The sequence below is a fragment of the Anomaloglossus baeobatrachus genome, chromosome 4 (genome assembly GCF_048569485.1).
Source record: "Anomaloglossus baeobatrachus isolate aAnoBae1 chromosome 4, aAnoBae1.hap1, whole genome shotgun sequence".
Classification (NCBI taxonomy): Eukaryota; Metazoa; Chordata; class Amphibia; order Anura; family Aromobatidae; genus Anomaloglossus; species Anomaloglossus baeobatrachus.
Window position 1 is genome coordinate 254,971,004 of NC_134356.1, and position 27,099 is coordinate 254,998,102.

Sequence of the window (27,099 nt, forward strand, 5' to 3'; positions counted from 1 at the left end):
CAAGGCTTTTTAAGGTATTCTATTCTGTATTGAAGTTTAGGTGTAATAGTTCACTATAACAAATATTCTGTGTTTGATACTGTAAATGTACATCACTTCATAATAAATGTAGTAAAATAATGGACATAAAAAGATATAAAAAATTTAGTTTACTTCCTAGTAACTGTGTATATAAAGCGGAAGAAAAAGGATCCCACCACACACTACTATATGCCATTTTAGATCTGTGGAGCCTTAGAAAACTGGTGGTGATCCCACAGGGCAGTGGTGCTGCCCTCTGGAAGATCTAAACTTTCATTCAATGTCCATAAACATACGAAACAAGAGGGGAACTCACCAAGGCGTGAAGGAAATTCTTCTTTATTGTTTCATATCATAAGTTTCAGTGTGGGTGTGCAGGGAGGAGCGGGCATGGAGCGGGCATGGAGCAGACGACGACCATTTAGCTTTCTTGTAGCGCTCCAAGGACCCATTGAAGTGCTACAGAGCGCAAAATGACCGTCGTCTGCTCCATGCCCGTTCCTCCCTGCACACCCACACTGAAACTTATGATATGAAACAATAAAGAAGAATTTCCTCCACACATTTGTGAGTGCCCCTCTTGTTTCGTAAGTTTATGGACTTTCTAGTAAATGTTTCAAGATCATTTATTTTCGTATTAAATTTCCTTTTATCTTTACATTTTATTGTGAAATTATTATAAAATTATACATTTTTGGACTATTTCAATATATATATATATAATATATATATATATATATATATATATATATATATATATATATATATATATATATATATATATATATATACACATCTAACAAAATTGGTCAGAAAGTGTAACTTCTCTTGAGAATTCTGGCTTTGAAATGTTACCATTGATTTCAAATGATTAGCTTGTTTGATTTTAATGTAAAACATGCAGAGTTTGATGGAACTTTGGTTTGCCTTCTTATCTCAGCAATATATGTTTCTTATTTTCCGCTATACGTTTGTTCTCAGTACACATCTGCCAAGTGTATACAGATCTCTCCTTATCAGGTGTAGAAATTGAAACAGATTGCAGACAGGAAAACTGGAAGAGATTATCACTTAGGGGTACTTCTCACATAGCGAGATCGCTAGCGAGATCGCTGCTGAGTCACAGGTTTTATGATGTACCAGTGACCTCTTCAGAGACCTCGCTGTGTGTGACACTAAGCAGAGACCTGGCCCCTGCTGTGAAATCACTGATCCTTAAACACTGATCTGGTTTACTTTTTGCTCCTTGCTCTCCCGCTGTGAAGCACACATCGCTTTGTTTGACAGCGGGAGATAACGATCTGAATGTGCAGGGAACAGGGATACGGCTTCTGGCAGCTGCGGACGCTGGCAACCAAGGTACATATCAGGTATCCAAGCAAAGCGCTTTGCTTAGTAACCTGATGTGTACCATGGTTACCAAACACAGCTTCGTTACACTGGTCACTGGTGGCTGGTGGCTGATCTCTGATCACTATGGAGATCTGCCTGATTGACAGCTCACCAGCGACCATGTATCGACGCTCCAGCGATCCCTGCTAGGTCAGATTGCTGATGGGATCACTGGAGCGTCGCTTAAGTGTGACGGTACCCTTAGCCGAGTGAATCTTACTAGTTGTATGGTTAAGTAGTTGTCTTTAAGAATATACTATAGTAGTTAAAAGGTTACTAAATGTGACAGTGGTAACCCACATGCGTTCAAAGCACCAGCCTATTCACCAAGCTTAGCCACAGATCTACAAATGTAGATCCCTGCTTCCAGCAATGCAAGTCCTGTTGCACTCTCCTGCTGTCTCCTCTTGGCTATAGAGATGCTCACCAGATTCTGCAGGAATCTACCTCTACTTTGTCCTGTAGGGTTAAGCTTACCTGTCCTATGTCCTGCCAGCAAAGGATATATCAGGGAGCCTTTCACTCCGTATGGTGCCTGAACTTGGTTATTAGTTACACCTAGTCTCTAATGTTCCATCTAGCTCTTCACTTGTATTGTCTTTCCAGTTTTTGACCAGGCTTGTCCTCTCAGTTTTGTCTTATTTCCCTGCTCCTGACCTGAATTTCATATTCTTACCCTGTGCTACCTGCCTGACCTCAGACTTTTTGACTATGCCTCAGCCTGTTCACTCTGTTTCTCCTGCCTTGACCTTTAGGTTATTTGTTGCAAGTCCGGGGACTGCCCTGTGAGTAGTATCTGATGACTATCTGCTGCCAGCCTATCCTCACCATATGCGCCTGTAGTGAATAACAGGTAGTTGCTTAGTCACGCCCCTGAAGCGTAAGACCGGCCAGTGGCACAGTGGGTCCACATCCACCAGCAATTATATTAAAATGCCAGATTAATAAAAGATAAATGGTTTAAGGCAATGCTGGTTGCATTTAATAAACAAATAGTTAAATTTTTAGATCATTATTCATTTTTCCAATCTTTACATGCAGCTTCATAAAGTGCAGCTTTTGAAGTGCACATTAGAAATATACCATAAATGATCCAGATGTGACCAGAAGAGCTACAACAGTATATTGACTGAACTTATCTCTGCATTTTCTCACATGTACTCTTTCAACATGTACAGTTAGAGTTTTTGCTCCACTATCCTATTAGGTACCATCACACATAACGAGATCGCTAGTGAGATCGCAGCTGAGTCACGGTTTCCGTGACGCAGTAGCGATCCCGTTAGCGATCTTGTTATGTGTGACACCTACCAGCGATCAGGCCCCTGCTGTAAGATCGCTTGTCATTGCAGAATGGTCCAGGCCATTTTCTTCAAAGGTAATGTCCTGCTGGGCAGGACACATCGCTGTGTTTGACACTGTGTGACAGGGTCACAGTGACTGCTGAGATCGTTATACAGGTCGCTACTGCATCCTGTATTGTTCCTGCATCGCTGGTAAGATCTGACTGTGTGACATCTCACCTGCGACCTCCCAGCGACTTACCTACGATCTCTATCAGGTCGCATCGTTTTCGGGATCGCTGGTAAGTCATTGTGTGTGACTGGGTCTTTACTATCACCAAACCCCAGCACTATCCAAACAAATAATCTCATCTTCTTTCTTACTTCTTCACCTCACCTAATTTGAAGACCTCCTCCTAATCCTCACATCCCTTCTACTGAGACACAAAACAAGCCTGCAACTTTCTCCCATATCCTCTCCCTCTGTTTACTTCTCCTCACTGCTGGTGATATATCTCCCCATCCTGGACCCCCACAGCTTATACCCACTATTAATTCTCCCTCCTATCACTCCCTACCTACTAGAAACTACCACAATATCTCCAACATAAAATCCATTCTCATGACCCCTACTTCACAGCTTAAGGCCCAGTCACACTAAACAACTTACCAGCGATCCCAACAACGATCCAACCTGATAGGGATCGCTGGTAAGTTGCTAGGAGGTTGCTGGTGAGATGTCACACTGCGACGCTCCAGCGATCCCACCAGCAACCTGACCTGGCAGGGATCGTTGGAGCGTGGCTACACAAGTTGCTGGTGAGCTCACCAGCAACCAGTGACCAGCCCCCAGCCAGCAGCGCCGCGTGGAAGCGATGCTGTGCTTGGTAACTAAGGTAAATATCGGGTAACCAACCCGATATTTACCTTGGTTACCAGCGCACACCGCTTAGCGCTGGCTCCCTGCTCTCCTAGCTACAGTACACATGGGGTTAATTACCCGATGTGTACTGCAGCTACATGTGCAGAGAGCAGGGAGCCACGCACACTGCTTAGCGCTGGCTCCATGCTCTCCTAGCTACAGTACACATGGGGTTAATTACCCAATGTGCACTGCAGCTACATGTGCACAGAGCAGGAGCCGGCACTGACAGCGTGAGAACGGCGGACGCTGGTAACGAAGGTAAATATCGGGTAACCAAGGTAAGGGCTTCTTGGTTACCCGATGTTTACTGTGGTTACCAGAGTCTGCAGAAGCCGGCTCCTGCTGCCTGCACATTTAGTTGTTGCTCTGTCGCTGTCACACACAGTGATGTGTGCTTCACAGCGGGAGAGCAACAACTAAAAAATGGCCCAGGACATTCAGCAACAACCAACGACCTCACAGCAGGGGCCGGGTTGTTGCTGGATGTCACACTAAGCAACATCGCTAGCAACATCGCTGTTACGTCACAAAAGTTGTTCGTTAGCAGCGATGTTGCTAGCGATGTTGTTTAGTGTAACTGGGCCTTTACTCTCACTGGAAGGCTCTGAAATACCTGTTCCATCTGCAACAAGCTCCACTTCATTCACAACCACTTTACCTCTAGCTATCAATACTTCCTGGGCCTCACTGATGTATGACTGACACCCTCAGTCTCAGTGTGTTATGAAGGCCTCCATTTTATCCACACATTTCGCACTGGCATTTTTCTCTAAAAACTGCACCTTCAATCCTCCCTTATGCTCCCTTCTTTTGAAGTGCAACCTGTCTGTATCTACTCTCCTTCCAATTTCCAAGTGGCCGTCAACTGCTTTTACGAACCACCTCTCCATCAGACTTCTATACTTTCTCTCTGCTAATGTTCCCACCATCATGGGTGACTTCAACATCCCTACTGAAACTCCTGTTACTCTTGTCATCCTTTCATTTTACTGAGTTGTCCTCCATAGTCACCTACACAGATGTACATACATTAGACCTTTTTTCCCCCCACCTATGCTTCCTATCTAACTTCACACCCTCACGGCTCCACGTATTTGATTACCATCTAGTCACTTTATCATCCTTCTCCTTCTCACCTGCCCTCAATTTACAACAACTTGCACCCACCACAATCAGAACCATTGCACACTTAGACATGTGCATATAACGTTATTCTACTGCTGTCCTCCATATCTTCACTCCATGACACAGGCAGTGCAACCATTTTCTACAACACCCACCCACATCAACTATTGACTTGGTTACCCCTCTTGTTCATGGCAGAGTGTAGCAAATCAATAAACAACCCTGGTAAAACAATCCCACTAAAAAGCTTCAGCAAGCGTCCAGAGTTGCCAAGTGGAAGAGAACCCACTCACAAGATGACTTCACCCAATTCAAACAAGCAGCTTGTCCTAAATGGGATTATTTTACAACCCTCATATATTCTTTATTCCACAACCCCAAACAGTTATTCAATACTTTAAACTCCCTCCTCCACCCACCACTGCCCCTTTCAACCTCTATTATCTCTGCAGAAGACTTTGCAGCAGATTTCAAAAATAAGATTGACCAAACAAATTTCCAGTGTGGTGGAGCGATTCTGGAAATGAACACACTAGCAAAATTACTTCACCACAATCAAAAATGAAATTTTCACATTCAAGTCAGCTCTCACCTTTGCTTAACCCCTTCCACTGCCTCCTCTGACATGCCTCTCCTCTGCAGAAGAATTGAATGCACAATTTAAAATAAGATTGATCTAACAAAGCAAGACTTTACTGCTGAGCTACCACAACACCTATATACAACAGCAACATACTATTACCCCATAACTTTCCTTCCCATCATCACCGAAGGAGAGCTTTCTCATCTTCAAGGGGGAGGGACGTTCGGCATCACAGCGACGTCACCGCAACGTCACTAAGCGGCCGGCCAATCAAAGCGGAGGGGCGGAGATGAGCAGGACATAACATCCCGCCCACCTCCTTCCTTCCGCATTGCGGCCGGCGGCAGGTAAGGAGACGTTCCTCGCTCCTGCGGTGTCACACATAGCGATGTGTGCTATCGCATGAGTGATGAACCACCTGGATAAACAACCCTTACCGATTTTTGAGTTTGGGACGACCTCTCCATGGTGAATGATTTTCACCATTTTTGAGGTCGCTTAAGATTGCTGGTCAGTGTCACACGCTGCGATATCGTTAATGACGCCGGTGGTGCGTGACTAACAACTTGATCCCGACGACATAACATTAATGATATCGTAGCGTGTAAAGCCCACTTTAGGTTAGAAGAGTTAAAAGTTTATCAGCAATTTCTAATTTTTCCAACAACATTTACAAGCCCATTTATTAGGGACCACATTACATTTGACGTGACCTTGGGAGATCTAGGTGACTGATAATACCCAAAAGTGACTTCATTCTAAAAACTGCACCCCTCAATGTGCTCAAAACTACATCCAAGAACTTAGTTAACCTTTAAGGGATTTCACAGGAACTGAAGTAATGTGGAAGGAAAAAATGATAATTTTACTTTTTTCCTCACAAAAATGTTACTTTAGCTTCAAATTTTGAATTTTTACAAGGGTAGTAGGAGAAAATGTACTGTATAATTTGTTGTGTAATTTTTCCTGAGTACGTTGATACCCCATATGTGGAGGAAATCTACTATTTCGACGCACGGCAGGGCTTGGAAGGGAAGGAGCGCCATTTGAATTTTAGAGCTCAAAATTGTTTGGACTAGATAGCAGACACCATGTTGTTTGGAGAGCCATGTGAGATCTTGTTTCTTGCAGGATGATTATATTGGTACCATTTTCGGGCACATAACATTTTTGAATCGTTTTTATTCTCATTTTTGGTAGGTAGAATTAACATGAAACAGCAATTCAGGAATTTTTTTTGTGACTTTTTTATGCTGTTCACTATTTGGTAAAAGTAACAACACAGATTTATTCTTTGGGTCAGCATGATTACAGAGATACCACATTTATATAATGTTTTATGTTTTGCTGCTTTACACAATAAAAATAATTTTTTAGACAAAATACATTTTTTTTCCATTGCTGTATTCTCAGAGCTATAACCGTCTTTTTTTTCACTGATAGAGATGCGCGGCAACTTGTTTTTTGTGGGACAAGATTTAGTTTTTAGTAATACCAGTTTTATTTATGTTCAACTTTTTGATTGCGTTTTATTCTACTTTTTTTTCTGCAATATGATGAAAAAGCATTTTTTGCCACATTTTTTTTAATCTGTTTACTGAAGGGGTTAAATCGTGTGACAATTTTATTCATCAGGTTGGGCCTGATGTGGTGACATCAAATACGTGTACTTTGTTTATTTTTGTTTTATATAAAAACATTTATTTTTTGGTGTATTATTTTTCTACATTTTGCATTTTTTTAAACTTTTTTTTACTTTTTTTACTAAGTCCCTATACTTTAAATTTCTTAGTCTGATGACTGGTATAATGCATTTCCATGAAGCAGTGTCAGGCTGTAGATCGTCTGTCAGACCCTGCTGCAGGCTGGGTCTGACAGGCCACCGTACATCGAGATGAAAAACTGTGGATAAAAAGCGCAATAGGATCTTATCCAAGTATTCCAGAAGGCTAAAAAAGGCAAAACCACTCACCTGGTCGGGTAGTGTGACCCACAATCAGTGTATATCACAGCTGCTGCACGGACCCCAAGCCACAAGAGCTTTGGTACAGAATCCAGGGGAAGACAGGAATAAAAATTGGTAATCCTGCTCTGCTATCGGTGAAGGAGTCTAATATAAAATCAGAATTGAAAACAAAACGTGGTTTATACAATACGTTTCGAAGTAAACTTAATTTCTTCAGGAAAGGTCACCAAAATACAAAGCAATGACAAACTCGTAATATATATACAACAAACACTTTACAAAACACAAGCTAAACAGGCACATGATGTGACAGCAAAAGTTCAAAAGATTACTACCGCCATGGCTGATGCTTGAATGGATAAAAAACATGGTACATACACCATAATCTTTATTGCAAATAGGGAAGATATCAAAGAAAAAAAGAAAATCTAAAAATAGAAAAATTAGAGTGCAAAATGGAAAAATATAGTGAAAAATAAGTAAGAGTAAAAATGAGATAGAAGCTGGACCGGAACCTGTGTTGCTGTAATGAGCTGGTGCCACAAGTGAAAAATTAAGGAATCACCAATATACGTATAATTAAGAGAAGAGTGAAATTGAACAAGAATAAGGATGTTTTTAAAAAAAATGTCCATGAATTGTACTGAAATATAAAAAAGTATACATAAACATGTGAAAATGGAATGCACATACATATACAAGCATACAGTATATATACATGTATGTATATATATACATGCACATACATACACACACACACACACACACACAAGTCAATAAGTACTACATAAAAACATATATTAAGAGGAAGTTATGCTTACTTTGAAATGCGTTGAAAAACCACCTTTTATTTTCAACTAAATTTATTACCCAGCATTGCCCAGGATAGTAACTATTCTTAACCATAACAAAATAAAATGCGTTAGCTTCTTTCTTAGCGTCTGACGACAATTGTCCAATAAATGTATTTTCGTACGGGGCATTATTGTCTGTAATTGACCGTATATAAAACCCCACACAATTAGTATACAGGTAAGATCATGTGACTCACATCAGCCTCTACAACAGTGTTGGCTAAATGTCACCACCGAAATCATATTAACTCACACATAAGCTGGGCTATACTAACAATGTCGTTTGTTGCCTATGGCAACTAATCAGAGCTCCTTGACCTCTAACAAAATAGAAGCAGACCTGTGATTGGTTGCTTTAGGTAATCTATTACCTGAAACATCCAAACAGTTTCAGTGTGTGTCTCTTTTTGTGTGTGTCTCTTTCTGTGTATGTGTCTTTCATTGTGTGTCTCTTTCTGGGTGTGTATCTCTGTATGTGGGTCTCTTTCTGTGTATGTGTCTTTTTCTGTGTGTATGTGTGGCACCCCTGAGGCTTCAGTTGTCAAAGGGTTAACCGCTGGGGTTCATGCTTACAAAACACAACCAGGAAATGAGTCAGCAGTTACACAACATGTTTTCCACTGAAACAAGACTAGAAGGTGATCAACATAGCAATGGGTTTTTACCCAGCACTGGTAAGTCATCAGGAAGGTGGAGCAGCAGAAGGGAGTGAGAGAGCACATTTTTACCGGAGAATAGCCTGGGACACGAACAACACGGTTGCTTGGGAGCATGCTTCAGAGCTTCCCGAGCTAGAACCAGCCAGGTTGGAAGGAGTAGGAGACGACCGGTGGAGCCAGTGAAACAATGGAGCAACACGGTAGCCAGAGGGTGAGCCCCAACAGCCTCCGGGTCCGGGGCAAGGCAGGGTGCAGAGCCCTATGGTGGTGTATACTCCATGTTATGCCACCGGAATCTGCAGGGAAGAGGGGTTTCACATCCTATTGCCCATCACAAAGATCCCGGGGCACAGAAGCATAGAGAGACAAGCATCAGGACCACGGTCGGGCCCATAATTGTTTGCTGCCTGTGAATGGGACGGGAACTAAAGCCAAGAACACTGGGATCCCCAAGTAGCTTCATGCCACGGGGATCCACACTACAAAGCGCAAGGAGGAAAGGTCTCACACGCTCCACAACACTGGTGGTGGCCCCTGAATTATCCGGGATTGGCTGAGGCCCATCATGGCAGTGAGCAGCACTCCACTCCTTGGGTGACCTTCGGACAGTGAGTAAAAGACCTTAAACCACAACCGCTGTGTCAGCCCTTTCCTTACCGCCGCCCCGCGCTTCAGCGCTATCACCACCGTCCTCTCTGGGACTCGCTCCACCTGTGGGGAGTGGACTATTTGAGCTGCGTTACTATTAGCCATGGAGGAGAGCAACATCTCGCAGCGGCAACTAGTTTCTGGCCACATACCATGGGTGGCAATGCAAAACAAACCCCCATCCCCTATTACCCGACACCTTGCACCCTCTACAGTATGTAGCCGACGGGGCCACGGAGCCAGGTCAGGCCATTCACAGCAACCCCAAATACCACTGACCCAGTGACGAGTAGCCCTGCAGGTCCCGTGGGGAGCTATATTTTGGCGCTGCAAGCAGGGTCGCGTGCTCTTTACAACGGGTACTGCGTGCCTAAAGGTCTGTACATTCATGGAATGTGTCACACATTTATTGAGAACCGACACCCGCCATTAACCATCAGGAGTGGGAAAAGAAAGGATGTGCCATCGTGGGGAGAACCCAAAAAGAGCGCGAAAGCGTGGGTGGAGCCCAGAAAGAGCGCAAAAGAGAGCCCCACTGCCAAAGACTTACTGGAAACAAGGACATGTTGTTAAGCTGCCCCCGTTGCTGACACTGCAGCACCATCACTAGCTCCGATGGTGCCGTTTGTTATGCCATACATTCCAGGAGCATCATGCTGTACCTTCCGGGAGCATTATGGTTGCCAAAGTACACCAGGGAGGCGTGTACTCGAACTGACTTTACCAATGGTCTGTGTTGGGAATACATTTGAATTAGATTCCAGTTTGGGGCTCCCTCTTGTAGTCATTGCTGGTAGTGCAGTTGACTTGCTGAATGGGAAACAGACAGCTGAGGAGGATTGGCAATCAGGCCATTCAGAATGAACCTATTTAACTGAGTAGTTTCCTCCTGTTCCTTGCCGGTGCTCAATGTATCTCCTGTGTGCTAAGGACATTCTGAAACTAGCCCTTTTCTCTGTGTCTACCAGAACTTCTCTCAGATAAGTTGGTCTTTGTACCTCTGCTTATGGTTTTCACTCGCTTGTTATTTTGCCTGTGTGGAGTTCTTGGTGGAGTTGGATAATTCCCTGCTGCGAGTATCTGTGTACCTTGCTCCATGTTCTGCTATGTATTGTGTTTTGTCATGCTTGATACTAAATTCAGTCCCTCCTCTACATCAGTGTTTTTCTTGGATCCCAGTAACACCAGAGTACTGATATAGTGGGGAGAGCCTGTGTAGGCTCAGTATTTTTTCATATCAGGCATGCTGGTATTTACTAGGGTTTTTATGGCTTCAGTCAGTGCTTTTTTCTATCCTTTCCTCTGCAGATAGTTTGGGCCTCATCTTTGCTGAATCTATTCTCTAGCTATGTATTGTGTTTTCCTATATCACCGTAGTCTGTACTAGTGATATAGATCTTTGGGGACTGCTCCGAGGCAGATTAGCTTTTCTAATATTTCTCTCTGTAAGAATATTTAGTTCTCCGGCTGTGTCGAGGTGACCAGGTCATCATAGGCACGTCCCACGGCTACTTTTAGTTGTGTGTCAGTATTAGGTCTGCAGTCCGTTAAGGTTACAGCCACTCTGGTTATTTTTTGGGTTTCCGAGTTTTCGTCCTTTTTCTGATCCTCCTCAGTCATTGAATCATAACAGGTTTGGACAGCTGGTTGTATATTTACTCTCAGGCCGAGAGACGGAAAACCAGCATGTTATTTTTGATCTGCAGTCGCTATGGCCAAACCGGACAGTATACTGGAGATTGTCGTATAGTGTACAGAACCAGGGGGGGTTAGGACCGGTCCTCTGGTACCACAATCAGTGACTGAGAAAGAAAAGTAAATGTCTTGCAGATAGTTAGGTTATGCTGCATAATGTTTAATGCTACTGTATAAAGTGCAAAATCTTTTTTTTTCTTTCTTTTCTCCTCTCTCTTTTTTCTCTCTTTCATTAATCTCTCTTTTTCTATGTCGTGATGTGAAGTCTATGAAGTTAGAAAGATTGAAGTGATATTGCCTCCCATAAAGGGAAGAATGTTTAATTGATGCATAACAAAAATTGTGGTGTAAAACTTTGTTCTGTTGCAGCCCGGGAAAGCTGAGATTTGCTGTGGGGGAATGTGGCACCCCTGAGGCTTCAGTTACCACAGGGTATTGCATCTCCTTTAAGGTGTAGTAGCTATCCCGGGTAAAAAGGGTTAACCGCTGGTCTTCATGCTTACACAACACAGCCGGGAAATGAAAGCATAAAGAAGAGGAGGGCACCTGGAAGGAGCACCACTATCTAAAGCCTAGCCATAACTCTGCCAGAAAAGGTTGTACCGGATTCTGAATGGTAAAACAACCTTGATGAGAAGTCAGTCGATAGCTGATTAGTGCTCGATGTTGCTCTTTCTGAATTTCTGGACAGCTGGGATATGAGTCAGCAGGTACACAACATGTTTTCCACTGAAACTAGACTAGAAGATGATCACCATAGCAACTGGTTTTTCCCCAGCACTGCTAAGTCATCAGGAAGGTGGGATAGCACAGGGGAGGGAGAGAGCACATTTTTACCTTAGAATAGACTGGGACACAGAACAACATGGTCGCTTGGAAGTATGCTTCAGAGCTTCCCTAGCTAGAACTGGCCCGGCTGGAAGGAGTAGGAGATGACCGGTGGAGCCAGTGAGACAATGGAGCAACACGGTAGCTGGAGGGTGAGCCCCAACAGTCCCTTCGGGATCGGCGCAAGGCAGGGTGCAGAGCCCTATGGTAGTGTATACTCCATGTTATGCCACCAGAATCTGTAGGGGTGGGGGATTTTACGTCACATTGCCCATCACAAAGATCCCAGGGCACAGCAGCATATAGAGACAGGCATCATGGCCACGGTCGGTCCCATAATTGTTTCATGCTGACTGCAAACGGGACGAGAACTAAGGCCAGGGACACTGGGGTCCCAAACTAGCTTCACGCCACGGTGATCCACACTACAAAGCGCAAGGAAGAAAGGTCTCACACGCTCCACAACACCGGTGGTGGCCCCTGAATTATCCGGGATTGGCTGAGGCCCATCATGGCGGTGACCAGCACTCCACTCCTTGGGTGACCTTCGGACAGTGAGTAAAAGACCTTGAACCACAACCGCTGTGTCAGCCCTTTCCTTGCTGGTGGCGCCGCCCCGCACTTTGGCGGCAATAGCCCTACCCCTGTCACCACCATCCTCCTGGGACTCACTCCACCTGTGGGGAGCTGTACTATCTGAGCTGCGTTACCATCAGCCCCGGAGGAGAGAAACATCTCCCAACAGTGGCTAATCCCTGGCCGCATACCACGGGTAGTGCTGCAAAGCAAACCTCTCTTTCTGTGTATGTTTCTCTTTCTGCCTGTGTGTCTTTTTCTGTATTAGTTTTTTTGTGTGTCTCTTTATGTGTGTATGTGTCTCTGTGTCTCTTTCCATGTGTGTCTCTTTCTGTGTGTGTGAGTCTGTCTACATGTCTCTTTCTCTATCCATAATAGGTGTATAAAATAACAGATTCGTTCCCGGCTCCATTGACTTTAATGCCAACAGGTTTTTTGGAGAATAACTGCAAAGCGCGGGGGTTAAATTTTCTCCTCAAAGCATAGTCTATGATGTTCCCTTGGTCAAATGAGGTGGCTGTGCAAATTTTAGTGATTGTTAATGTGACGCTGCAGATTCCTTTTGCGAATGTACACACATACACTCATATACTGTACATACACTCAGCTTTTTATAGATTCTGCTTTTATATTGGACTCCTTCACCGACTGCAGCGCTGGATTAACCACGTTTTTATTCCTGTCTTCCTCTGGATTTTAGGCCACCGTACACTTCTCTGCAGTCCCCCATCTAACACTCTCACACTTTATCAGTCTGCTCTTAACTTTGCTACCCACTTAATCCAACTATCTCCTCGATACTCCTCTGCTCCCCCTCTGCAAATCCCTTCAGTGGCTCCCAATTGCCCAACATATTCATTTCAAACTATTAGCATTGACATACAAAGCTGTCCATAACCTGTCTCCCCCATTCATCTTCAAACTAGTCTCCCAATATATTAACACATGTAATCTCTGGTCTTCCAAGACCTCCTTCTCTCCTCTACACTCGCCTCCAAGACTTCTCACGATTATCCCCCATTGTCTAGAAGTCTGTGCCCCAACATGTCCGATTATATCCACCAAAACGTTGAGACAGAAATTGAAAACAAATCTCTATAAGAAAGCTCACAGCCTGCAATAACACACCTCATCACATTAATGACACAATATATTGTTTATGAAAATGAAAAATTCTCATTAATCCTTTTATTTTGTATTTTAAATGGTGATTGTTAATTCAAAGATTAGACCAGCATAAAGTGAGGCCTTACATTGTGTCCCCACAAGGATTTTTTGTTGAGTTTTTGACGTTGCCCATTCTTGCTGCGTCAAAAATGCAACATTTCACAATTCAAGCAGAAAGGATTTATGGAAATCTCATGTCCACCGGGCTTCTTTTTTACTCATCATAAACTGACATGCAGTGCGTGTCTGAAATCCGCAACATATTCTCTTGTGGATACGCTGAGTTTGAAGTGAACAGCTTACCTGTAGAATTGTATTAGAAGCATACAAAAGAAAAGCAGGTAAAAAACACATATGAATCTGGAAATGCATCAAAAACCCATGTTACCCACACATAAGTATATTAATAAAGTTTGGTCAAACCTAAATACTTGGAAGTATTAAAAACAAATAATATTTAATTAATAAAACAACAGGCAAAAATGCATCTTTACAAAAACAATAAAAACTCATGTTTTGTGCACAATGCACACAAAAATACATGTAGGAAAATAGAAGTAACCGCATGTACAGAGGTGCAGAAATTGTGCAACAACAAAGAACTCACCAAAAGCTCATCGTGGAAATGTAGCCTTAGGATTAAATACAAATAACTGTATACTTTCTGTCTCTGGCGCTGCTGTCTCCTATACTGCTGCTACTTCCAGGCCGACGGTGAGTGCAGTGAATATGCAATGAGCATAATGAGTGGCCCGAAGCAACAGTAGAGACAGAGACAGCAGCACAGGAGACAGGTAAGCATAAAAATTCTTTATTTTTATGTTTATTCTCCAGTATGAGTCACACTTATGTCACACGGATCACATCACTGTGTGGTCCGTGTGACACCCATGCTGCCGGCAGAAAACGAACATGTCGCCATGTTGAGCACACGGACACGCGTGTGCGCCACATGGACATAAGGTCCGTGTGAAAATACGGATGTGTGCACAAACCCATTGAATTTAATGGATCTACGTGTGTCCATGTCTCAGGTACATGTGAAAACGAATGTCACACATACTGGACACACAGACGTGTAAAAGAGACTGCATAGAGGTCTCAGTCATCCCAGTGCAAGATTCCCCACAATGTCGTGCAGCTATCACACCAATGATGATGAAATTGTTGTAATTTTGTTTGTGTAAAAAAATTACAAAAAACAATTTCATCACTTTCTTCCACACAGTACGGCCCACAATTTCATTTAATTACCCAAATTGTTAACAAATTCTTACCAATCTTAAACCAAGATAAAAATACTATGCTATGTTATTCATAATCATGAAATTAGATTTGTTCGAAAAAGAGCACCGACATTATGTAATAATTTATCTCCCAGTCTTTTATTAAGTGACAAAAAATTGCCCAATGAAACGTGGCTGGATTGCATGTAAAGGTTTTTATAAATGTGGACATACTCAATATACTGTATATCCTGTGAACCTTCGCAAAAAGATAAAACCTTTGTGTCTTATATTACAAAAGAAATTTTACAGATAAATTTTTTTATAAACTGCAACAATCCAGGAGTGGTATATCTGATTGAATGTCAGTATTGTCACATTCAATATGTGGGTTGTACAATTAATCCCCTAAAAAAAAGAATAAGAAGACATGTAGCGCCCCACGGGACCTGCAGGGCTACTCGTCACCAGGCCAGTGGTATTTGGGGTTGCTGTGGATGGCCTGACCCGGCTCCTTGGCCCCATCGGCTACATAAAACAGGGTGCAAGGTGACGGGTAATAGGGGATGGGGGTTTGCTTTGCAGCGCCACCCATGCGGCCAGGGATTAGCCGCTGCTGCAAGATTTTACTTTCCTCCGGGGCTAATGGCAACGCAGCTCAGATAGTCCAGCTCCCCATAGGTGGAGAAAGTCCCAGGGAGGCCGGTGACGATGGGGGAAGTGCTGTTGGTGCCGAAGTGCAGGGCGGCGGGGCTGGTAAGGAAAGGGCTGACACAGTGGTTGTGGTTCAAGGTCTTTTACTCACTGTCTGTAGGTCAATCGAGGAGTGCTGGTCACCGCTATGATGGGCCTCAGCCGATCCCGGATAATTCAGGGGCCACCACCAGTGTTGTGGAGCGTGTGAGACCTTTCCTCCTTACGCTTTGTAGTGTGGATCCCCGTGGTGTGAGGTGTGCCGCCCCTGCAGCGGTCGAACCACTTGGATCTGGGGTTTGCTGTGACTTGAGGGCCTCCAGACCCAGGGGCTCGTGGCCACTTCAAATGCAAAGGGGGTATTTAAAGGGGATAAGAGTTCGTGACGCCACTCGTGGTTCGCGGTAAGGGGAGTACCGCCGCTGCCGATGAGAGTACCCGGGGGAGATGGAGTGGGGCAGCCAGATGATGTTCCCTCCATGGGTAGGGGAGGCCCTGGGATTCTGGATGGTGGAGGAAGTGTAGGGGAGCGTGGTGCAGATTTGAAACAGGGGAGGACAGCGCACTCACTCAGGCAGTATTGGTAGTGATGCGAACGCAAAGGTGACGCTGACGGAAAGATAAACCAAGTCTTTGGGTGCCGCTGCCACTTCAGGGGAGCTCGTCCGGGCGTCTGCTCCCTTTGGTATTGCTGATGGTCTGTACCTTGCGTCCATGCACTGTATTTTAGATGTTCTGAATGACCCCTATACTTGAAGCTGTCGGGGTCTCGCTCCCCACCGTTAAGTAGGGAAGCTGTGCTCTCGATGGCTGACACTTGGGATTTCATTAAGCCGCATAAGTTGGAAAGCCCTATCCCCCTCTTTGTGTTGATGCCTTTGATTTCTGAGCTCTTGGGAAAAATTCATAAAGAGACTATCCTCCACAGGTTAATTATCAGGTTGTGTGAAGCTAATCCCTGATCTAGAGTCCAGTACCCCACCATGCTCGGTACTGGTTCGGTTACTAGATACTCCGGTGCCAACCGTTTTCCAAAACTAAGCCTGGTACCTTTATCCAATACCCTGCGACCGGGTCTCCGACTCCTTCGGTCCCATACCACCGTCCGCGACCTCTTAAGCACTCTCTGATGCGACCATGTTGTTCTGTGTCCCAGGCTATTCTGATGTAAAAACTGTTTGTCCTCTCACTTCCCTTCAGCTGCCCCTACCTTCCTGATGACTCACTAGTGCTGGGGAAAACGTATTGTTATGATGACCAGCTCTAGCCCAGTTCCATTGGTGGCTGCTGTGTGTTGTGTAACTGCTGACTCATTTCCTGGCTGTGAGAGTTGTGTAAGTGAAAACCAGTGGCTAATCCCCTCTTACCTGGGATGGGTTCTGTGTGCCGCCCCCGTGCCAGCAGCTGCCGCTGCTCGGGTCCAGACCTGCTGTTTGTGTCTATGGCTCGAGGGATCCTCCGGACCTGGGGGGTCACGCGGACACGCCGAATAAAAAGGGGGGACGGAGATGTACGGGCTAGGCCGTATTAAGTTCGTGACGCCACACACGGTGTGTGGTGAGGTGGGACACCACCGCTGCTGTTGTGCGGTACCCGGGGGAGATGTAGTGGCAGCTGGATGTTAACCCCTCTGTGGGTAGGGATGGTTGCCCCGGGGCCCAGTGTCTTTGTTCAGGGTATAGCGACGGCAAGGGCCGGCGCTCCCGAGCAAGCAGGGGGATGTTTGGTTACTCACAGTAAATGAATCACATGAGTTTTTTGGTAAACCAAGGTGCTGGTGGCCGGCTGCCGTGGCCGGTTGCATTCAGGTCCCCCACCCAGGCTGGTGGTCACTGTCCTTTTCCTCTGCACTTGTTTTGTGTATGGTGGACTGCCTGGTCTGGAACTCAGGAGTCCGCTCCCAGCTGGCTATGGCCTAAGGAGCCGTGCCCGCAGACGTTAGCCTGTGGGATCTATGGGCCCTGGCGGTGGCCTTATCCCTATCGGTGGGCTGTTGTCTTCTTTTAGGGACTTTGGGTGGGACAGGACCTATAATCCTGTCCTCAATCGGTTAATTAGCTAGGCCGCTGGTTTCGGTCCTGGCTTCAGGGTCCGAGTACCCCCTCTGTGCTACGGTTTCCAGGTTAGTTCTCCGTGTTGGTACCGGCAGGCTACAACCCTGTCCCGGTCCACCTCGGATCTGCCGAGCCATCTTCCCGTCTCCTGCTGACGGAGACCACCGTCTGCCACCTAGCCAAGGCACCAGGGCTCCTACCCTGGCACCGTTCAACTTGAACTTCCTCTGCTGGAGCTACACCTAGGTCCAGCCCACACTCCTCTCAACTTGAACTCCAAAGCTAATCTGCTTATTTTCCCGCCCTGGGCTGTCTAGACCCCGGGGTGAGCATGTCCAACCGCCTGGTCCCGCCCACTGGTGTGCCTATCTTTCCCTAAGGGGGGGGGGGTGACTAGGGTTTCAGGTCGGCTGTGTGTTACCTAAGTGAGGGATGGTGTTATGCGGGGGCCTATTTGTGACTACCTGGTTTTGCCAGGGCGTCACAACTGCACCTTAAAGGAGATGCAATACCCGGTGGCAACAGAAGCCACAGGGGTTCCACAGACACATGTCAGATATTAATAACCCTTGAATTAGCAATGTTTCTGCTGTATTCAAACATTTCATTCAGTGCCATAACAGATATTTCAGCTTTAAAATTTATGGGCATAGAGAAAATATCTAAACCTTTGAGAGGTGGTGATTTTAAAAGGAAATTATTAAATCGTAAATCCTTTTGGATTTTTAAACTTCATTCTAGAATGCCGGAAGGGTTTAATATCAGACAAGATCTGATTTTACAATAAACCAGAATATACTGGGACCCTATTCACATCTGTTTTAATTAAATGCCTTCTTTCAACACAGGGGGAGGGTGCTTAATTATGAAAAGTTAATTACAAGCTAATTTGAATACACTGTTTATATAGCCACCTCTAACCTAATGGAGAATATCCATGAATAAGGTGTCTTTTCGGCAAAACACGTAGAATTATCCTCCCCTGTCTGTATCATGGTGGTTTACATCTGCCTCCATACCTGTTTTTTATGATTCTTTAATAAATACGTTTTTTAATTCACTTTCCTGTACCTACCGTGGATGCTGGAGTCTTCCCCCCTTTTATTCTTCCCTACCTAGACTTATATGGGGACAGGCATCTGGTCACATATCAATTCCGGGCCAGAACCGTTTTTTTTTTTTAAAGTCCGGTTAGCCCACCGAGTTTGTCCATCACTAACTACGATAAATTCAGAATTTAGAGAATTATTTATATTATCTTTTCTGGCAATACAAATCAACTGCTATAAGTTGCTTCACTCTTTTTACAACAAATAAATCTTACAACAACTGGATTCCATCTGGTTCACAAAGGAACAAAAAGTATGTATACATGATGAATCAATTTGATCATGTAATAAATGACAGGTAGGTTTATATAAAAAAAAAAGAAACAGAAAACAATCACTTCAAAAAGCAGTTTTCTACAAAAAAAAAGTTTTTGAAAATTGGAATGTTCACTGATGAAAGTGTCTTTTATTTAAATCTGTTATGTCAGCATGTAGTGTTGTTCTCTGGCTCCCTCTGGCAACAGTATATTAATCTAGAGGATGTAAAATGTGAGATGAAGTCAATTATTATGAAATACATCAGAATGGAAAAGTGAATCCTCAAACACTGATATTATCTCCTCTGAAGCTACAGATGTGTACTGTGCACCCATAATTTTTCTATATTAAAGTGTATATATCACTAGGGATATCAATAGAAACCATAAGGCCCCATAGCAGAAGCCCTAACTGAGCCAACTCCTCTTACCACACCCCCAGAAATGTATTTGACAATGCAAACAGGCTCATATCTTGCAACTTTTAGAAATATTTAGAGGGACATATATTGCAGGACATACACAGTAATTCCCTACTGAAGTCCTTTAATATATTCATCCACTACAATACTCCTTTAATAGCCTTCATAGAGTATAAAGCCTCAAAAATGCTCCCCTACAGTATGACATTCCCAGGCATAATTTGCCCCCAAAGTTCCCTAATACAGTATCATTTCCTACAGTGTATGTTGACCCACAACTACCCACACATAGCATGATTGCCCCCATAGCCCCCACACACAGCATCATGACATCTACACAGTATTATTGCCCACACACATAATGATGACCCCCTTTAGAGATGAGCGGATTGTATCTGTTCCACTGCAAGGCCTGTTTTATTTTGTTCTTTTTTTGGTACTTCAAAATTCAAAGTATTTCAATGTGCGTGGAACTGCGAATTTCACCAAAATATTTTTTTGTGTGTTTTTTTCACAAGACTTCTCTAACAGTATGCTGCAGTTTCTGCAGCTGTTTTTTTGTGTGTGAGTGTGTGTGTGTGTGTGTGTGTGTGTGTGTGTGTGAAAGTGTGGCTTTATGTTAATAATGACCAACATATACATAGCTTACTTAAAATATTAAACAATTTAACTAGCATTGCTGCATCTTGCATTTTTTTAAATGACAAAAATTGGGTGGTATACAGACCATCCATGTGACATCCGATGATTATGCACACATCGAAAAAAAACAAGTAATATAAATATTCTAAGTAGATAGTTGATGGAAAGATATTTGATAGATAGATAAATAATTAAAAAAAAAAACATCCGCAGACTTAAATGTCAAAGCTTTCATCTACTAAAAAAGATCTAGTTAAAATTTTGAGATGTTTTGCATAAAGTAGGTAGGTAGGTAAAAAGAAAAAAAACACAAATACTATATTTAAGAAAAACACTCCCCAAATCTTTCCCTTGTTCACCATTTTGATAAAGAAAAAAAAAACAGGCAGATCAGCTGCAGTCCAGGAAATCTGACATAGTCAACAAATGGAAACCTGAAATAAAAGGAGAGAAATAAAAACAAGAGACTGTCCCTTGTTCTCCAATTTATTAGAAAGCAAAGTTTCCTTGCAAGTCCGACATAATCCAATGCTTCCAGCAACTTTCCCCAATGCAGCAATCAAAGACCATGGAGCCTCAGAATGAAGCTCCATAAGCTTTTAGTAGCAGCCACGCCTGGCTCACGCTGTGCTCCATGACACCCTGTGACTCTGATGAGTGGTAATGTCAGTAATGTTACTGACATCACCACTCTTCACAGTTGCTAGGTGTCACGCAGAATAGTGTGATCTGGAACGTCTGAAGAGCGGTAATATTACTGATGTCACCGATCATCTGTCATGGATGTGTCATGACTTGTCACAGAGGTGTCATGGCCAGATGACAATCTAGTGGCAGCAAGTGTTAACCCCCCCCCCCCCCCCCAGAGATTTGCAGCATGTGTTGGTATCTGACAGTTTTCTGTTTCTGCAGCAGCAGACTCCATGACCCTGGGAAATTGTCAGTTTTTACTCTCAGTTGCCAGCCTCTCACTTCCTTTATTTACCTCACCTGGTTACCTGGTTTGAGTGCGGTTTATAGTTTGCTCCTTGCTGAGTTCTGAAGAGATAATTTTCTGTTGCTCCAGACGTCTGTGGTTGCTGCAGCTCAGATAAGTGTTGTCTTTGCTATCTACCAGGGCTTACTTAGAGCTCATACCCTCCATCCTTACTTAAGACGCATTTGCCAGGGTAAGATAGGGACCTAGATATTCCAGCTTGGCGTCAGGTGCGGAATCTGTATAAGGTCAGTGAGGGCAGTGAGAGTAAGCTGCAGGTTGTAGTCAGGGGTCACCACTTCATCCTTTCCATAGCTATAAGGCGTTCCTTCCTTTGTGTTGTCTTATATGGCTGGTATAGCCTCTCTCCCTTGCCGTGACATCATCAGATCTGCTCCCTTGCAGTCGATGGGACTCTGGACACGATGAGGTAGGTGCTGCAGGGGCTTGAACCTGAGCAGACCTGAGATCCTGCACCTGCTGTGTAAGTCCATGTACAAGGCCAGAAAGGGTGTGCACCTGATTTAGCACAGCATGGAGAGAATCCATTTTTTTTTCTCTCTCCTTGTTAGATGGGACAGAGATAATGTAACGCCTGCCTGGATCAAAGGACTCAGGGGGGATGTAATGGACAGGCTAGAGGGAAGCCACCCACCAAGCAGGACCCCCATAACCCTGAAACTCTTTAACCCCTATACAGGGATTTGGAGTTACACAGGGCCCTGGAGATCACTACCTGTGGAAGGCTGTAGTCCGAGTCCGATGAGAGTAGTTGTAAGGCAGGGTCAAACCAGGAATAGCAGAACAGGGACAGAATCGGCAGACAAGGACGTAATCAGAAAACGGAGCAGAGGTCAAATCCGGATCGGGCAGTGAGGAACAAAAACAGCAGGCAGAAGGGTAGTCAGCAAACACGCAGAAGTCAGCACACAGGAATCACAAAACAGAATAGGGCGGACCAGGAGCCAGGAAATCAGAACTATCTCTGGTCATGTGACAGGAGGGGGAATAAGAAGGGTGTGGTGTCTTCCCCTTGGCTGTAGCTGAACGCTGGCAACTTCAGCTGGAAGACACACGCCACCCACAGTCAGCCAGCGGTACTGCAGATCCCAAGATAACCCAGCCCAGTGGATGATCGGAGCTTGCACCCACCGGTGCCGCTGGCATCGACTCCTCTCCCATCACCAGCACCATCCACGGCAGGAACACGGTGTCGCCTGGTGATCGGAGCAGAAGTCGTTGGAGCAGACTCCGGCTGTGTCATAACACAGAAGCAATGAGTCTCGTGGAACTCAGCGTGAGCTGAGAGTAGCTGCTGCTTAAAGCCTATAGAGCCTCATACTGAAGCTCCATAGCCTTTGATCATTGGAGTTGGGGAATGTAGTGGGAACCAGTGAACTACGTCGGACTTGTGTAGGAACTTTGCTTTCTAATAAATTGTTGAAAAAGGGAACTGTCTTGTTTTTTTAAGTTTTTCAGATTTCCATTTATGAACTACATCGGATTGCCTGGACTACATCGGACCTACAATGTTTTTTTTTAACAAATAAATTGGTGAACCAGGGAAAGAGTCAGGGAGTATTTTTTTAAATAAATTATTTGTGTGTGGGTGTTTTTTTTTTCTTTACTTACTAAGTTAGTACTTTGGCAGTCTGATAGACAACTCTCCATTACTAACACCAGCGCTTGATGCCGGCTGTGTTTTTGGACAATTGACAGCTGACTTAAACCCCAAATACCATTATCCAATTGCCAATGCAGTAGGGGAATTGCAAAGAGCTGAGGTAAAATGTCGGAATTGGAGCAAGCATCTAATGGATGGGTCTCTTTTGTGGTGGCTGCAGTGCTGTTATTGTTGGACTGGGAAGGGCCCAATAACCATGGACTTTCCGAGTCAGAGGCTCGCAACTGTCTGCTTTACCTTTGCAGATTTGATAAAATAGTGGGAACCCCAATTCGTTGTTTCTATTTATTTAATGTTTTTAATTAGGTTATACAAGCCTAAACACACTTTAATGTCACATGACAGGCACTAAAGGGTGCAAGTGTATAACATGTAGGGGATTTGTGAAACTATATATCTGCTCATGTCTATCTATTCTTAATTAGAGATGAGTGAACCGGTGTCGGTTCGGCTCGAGGTCGGCTCGCCGAACGGAGGTCCCGTTCGAGTTCGGTTCGTCGAGCGTTCGACGAACCGAACTCGAACCGCATAGGAAACAATGGCAGGCATTCACAAACACATAAAAACACCTAGAAAACACCCTCAAAAGTATCCAAAAGGTGACAAACAACTCACAACACAACACAAACACATGGGAAAGTGACAAGGACATATACTCATGCGAAAATAAAAGAGCAGGACAAGGAAAAAGAGGAGGACACACAGATATAGGCATGGCACGCCCTTCTAAAATCATGTAAAACACCGCAAGGTGACTCCAAGCGGAGTCTCCCTTTTTTTCCAAAAATTGTGCCCCACACACACCCACCCATTCAGTGGCAGCACTTGTGCCCTAGTTGTACACTTAACAGATTCGTTTTTATCGTGCAAACCAAGTGTCTTTATTTATGAACAAAGTTAGTGGGAGGGACTAAGGGACGTTTCGGCCCAAGCTGGGCCTTCTTCATACCAAGTCACACTGGGGAAGGGTAAAGAAAAAGAAATAACTATTTACATATATCACAAGAATATCAACAGATCATATACATATATACATAATTACATGGAAAATCATGTCCTAGTTGGTGTAAAAGGCACAGTAATAGCATATCAGCAGTTGAAGTAACTCTCCAGTCGTCACAGCCAATATGTGCAATGACAATAAGATGAAAGGCAAGATTTGACAATACATGAAAAATTTGCATACCTCCAATCATAGATGAACTAATATCACAGAGGGAATTTTTTTCTCTCTCCTTTTTAGGGGGTTTTTTGGTATAGAAATGGTGAGGCACTCCACCCAGGATAGAAGGATTGTGGTAGTAGCAAAACGCAAGCCCTGCAGATAAAGGCATGATTATGAAAGGGTAGTATTTCTATAAGGGGAGTAGCACTATGGGGGAGGGGGGATAACTGATTACCTTGCTCGTGCTAGCAAATGAATAACTATTGGAATTTGTCCTTTTAAGTTGGGAGAGTTCAATAACTCGTGGTCCCTGAAGGATGAGAACGTATGTGGTCAGCAGGTAACACATGATATATAGCACCCCCATGTAGTGGATCCCCTGTATACCATTACCTTAGGTTTACAGTAAGTGGATAAGGTCACGTATAATGCACTTTTGTCTAGAAGCATAGGGGGCTTACTTGCATCTGTAATCACGAGGGATAAGTCTTAGTAACAACATTACATGTGAGAGGAAAATACAGCCGTACTTGGAAGTTAATGAAGTGACACATATTACCTGCAGGCTTTAGGATAGGAATGTAGCAGTGGGTAATGGAGTCCTCTGAAAAGCAGAAGGGGGAGTATGGAGTTAACAGATTGGAGGTTGAAAGGATTAGGGACAGATAAGATTATCGCATACCTTTGCAGCCGTCTTCCCAGACTGTGGCTTAGAGCAGTGAGTTAACAGGTTTGGGAGCTATTTAACTCCTGAACCCGGAAGTGCACGGAGACGCCGGCACCTGCGTATTAGTGACCTGCGCTGCTATTAGTGTATTGGTGGTACCGTTAAGTCTTGAATAGAGGTGCCCGCACATGTGCAGTAGGGCTAAACTCGTACATAGACGTGGGAGGATGTTTATCCTCAGTGTGTCGTTCGAGATCAATGCAGGGATAGGGGGCGGACACTGCACATGTCAGTCTATTGGTAGTGAACGACTGATGATACCAGAGGGGGTATTATCTATCTAGTCAATGTATAAGGCAGTAGTGTATGAAGCATTTGGAAGTATGGGGACATAAAGGCAACTGCAATGTAATACACAGGCATATACATAATAAATTCCTCATTTTGTCAAAGATCAATAGTGATTAGTTTACATCCAATCATTTTAAGGTATGACCTAGGAAAAAAAAAAACATAAACAAAGGAAGGGTCCCAATATACTAATAGAGTGAACTAGCATTACCATCTATACATGACTAAAATAGAGAGTGCTGATTTTATACATTACCGTCTAATAGTGAGTGTACGATGGAAGAAGGAAAGGTGAGGATGGTATTTCTCAAGTTTTCTGTAAAAAATGTACCATAACATAGTTAGTGCGGTTTAGGGCAAATACAAAGGTATAGTACCATCATTATATTAGCCAATCTATCTCTCTATTAAGACCTTTAGGTGCTAGAGTTTGTAACTTATGGATCCAAAAGCTCTCTCTTTTTTTGTGAAGCTCAATATGATTTCCTCCGCGCCTGGGCCTATATACTTTATCAATAACCTGGAACCGTAACTGCGCTACATTATGCTTAGCTTCGTGAAAATGGTGTGGAATGGGTAGCCATAATTTTCCACACCTAATGGTGGATTTATGGCTTGCAATGCGGTCACCGACATGTTGGATTGTTTCGCCGACATACAATAGTCCACAGGGGCATTTGATGATGTACACCACAAAATTGCTCAAGCAGGTAAAGTATTCTTTTATTGGGAAGCTTTTGCCAGACCTGGGGTGCGTAAAGTGGTCTCCTTTGATCACGTTCGAACACGATGGACAATTCAAGCAAGGGAAGGTACCCGTACGTTTTGGTGCTAACAAGGTTTGTACATTTTTCTTGTCGCTGCCAATATCCGCTTTGACCAGGGAATCTTTTATGTTTTGGGGTCTTTTCTTACACATGATAGGTGGAAGTATAAACGGCCCTATCTCTGGATATGCTTTTTTTAGAAGCGGCCAGTGGCGATTGATAATATTGTAAATCTTAGGCATAGACGGGTGATACGTATGAACAAATGGTATCCTTTCCACTGTTGCTGTGTCTATCCCTGAGGGGGTGGTGAAAGATAGTCTTTCTCTTTCTGTCTTAAGCAATGTTATTGGGTAATTACGTTCTATGAACCGATTGGACATTTCTTCAAGTCTCTGCTCTCTTGTGTTCTCATCCGATACTATCCTTGTAACTCTTGCAAATTGAGATCTAGGTAGACTATTCTTAGTCGATTTAGGATGACAGCTACTGTATAGGAGCATACAATTCCGATCGGTCGGTTTACGGAATAGGTCTGAGGATAGATTGCCCATTGTGTCTTTTTTGATGTACGTGTCCAAGAAACTAATTTCTTCCTGATGATGATTTAGCGTAAACTTGAGCTCAGGCCACACTTTATTAATATGGTCATCAAATAAAAGCAGGCTTTCCAAATCTCCCTGCCAGATGCAGAATATATCATCTATGTAGCGAGCCCATAGAAACGCCAGTTCATCAAAGGCTGGGTATGAATACACAAAGCGCCCCTCAAAATAGTCCATAAACAAATTTGCATACGCCGGGGCTACATTCGAGCCCATCGCGGTCCCGTGTTTCTGGATATAAAAATCGTCCTTAAAAAGGAAATAATTTTCATTGAGGACTATCTCGAGGAGGCCTATAGTGAAGTCAATCGAGTCCTGGCTCAGATTAGTCTTATTGAGCGCGATTTTGGTTGCCCTAATGCCTTTGTGATGGGAAATTGAAGTATATAGACTGCTTACGTCCCAGGTGCACAGGAAGCTGTTAGGGGGGACCTGTTTTAGATCTCTGACCTTTTGTAAAAAGTTGTTGGTATCTAAGATAAAAGATTTGGTATTTTTAGCCAAGGGGGTAAGGACTTTCTCTAGATAAATTGATAGAGGGGAAAGAACGGACTCTGTCGATGCTACTATGGGCCGGCCAGGAGGATTAATGAGAGATTTATGGATTTTAGGTAATGAGTAGAATACCGGTGTTATGGGATGTAGTTTAGTGAGAAAGGTGCGGGTGGTTTGATCAATAGTACCTTTGTCGAAGTGAATAGATAGAAAGCTTTGGATTTGTGGGCAGGTTCAATCACCAAGAAAAGCTATAGTAAAGGT

At 43.9% G+C, this 27,099-nt stretch overlaps 1 long non-coding RNA gene across 10 annotated transcripts in view; it reads right to left on the minus strand.

The window, feature by feature from the left end:
* Window positions 1–25,348, minus strand: part of LOC142303440 (uncharacterized) — a 157,081-nt gene extending 131,733 nt beyond the window's left edge. For 3 of the 10 annotated variants that reach the window (XR_012753022.1, XR_012753019.1, XR_012753023.1), the window contains exons 1-5: window positions 24,633–25,120; window positions 24,510–24,554; window positions 24,344–24,417; window positions 24,186–24,260; window positions 23,972–24,103 (exon numbers count right to left, since the gene is read on the minus strand). This is a non-coding gene — a long non-coding RNA (uncharacterized LOC142303440). Of the gene's footprint in view, window positions 1–5,337; window positions 5,383–7,301; window positions 7,440–13,774; window positions 14,026–23,641; window positions 24,104–24,185; window positions 24,261–24,343; window positions 24,418–24,509; window positions 24,555–24,632; window positions 25,121–25,224 lie in introns of those variants that run through there. The other 7 variants (XR_012753017.1, XR_012753016.1, XR_012753018.1 and 4 more) reach the window with 6 other exon arrangements.
* Window positions 25,349–27,099: the final 1,751 nt, after the last annotated feature.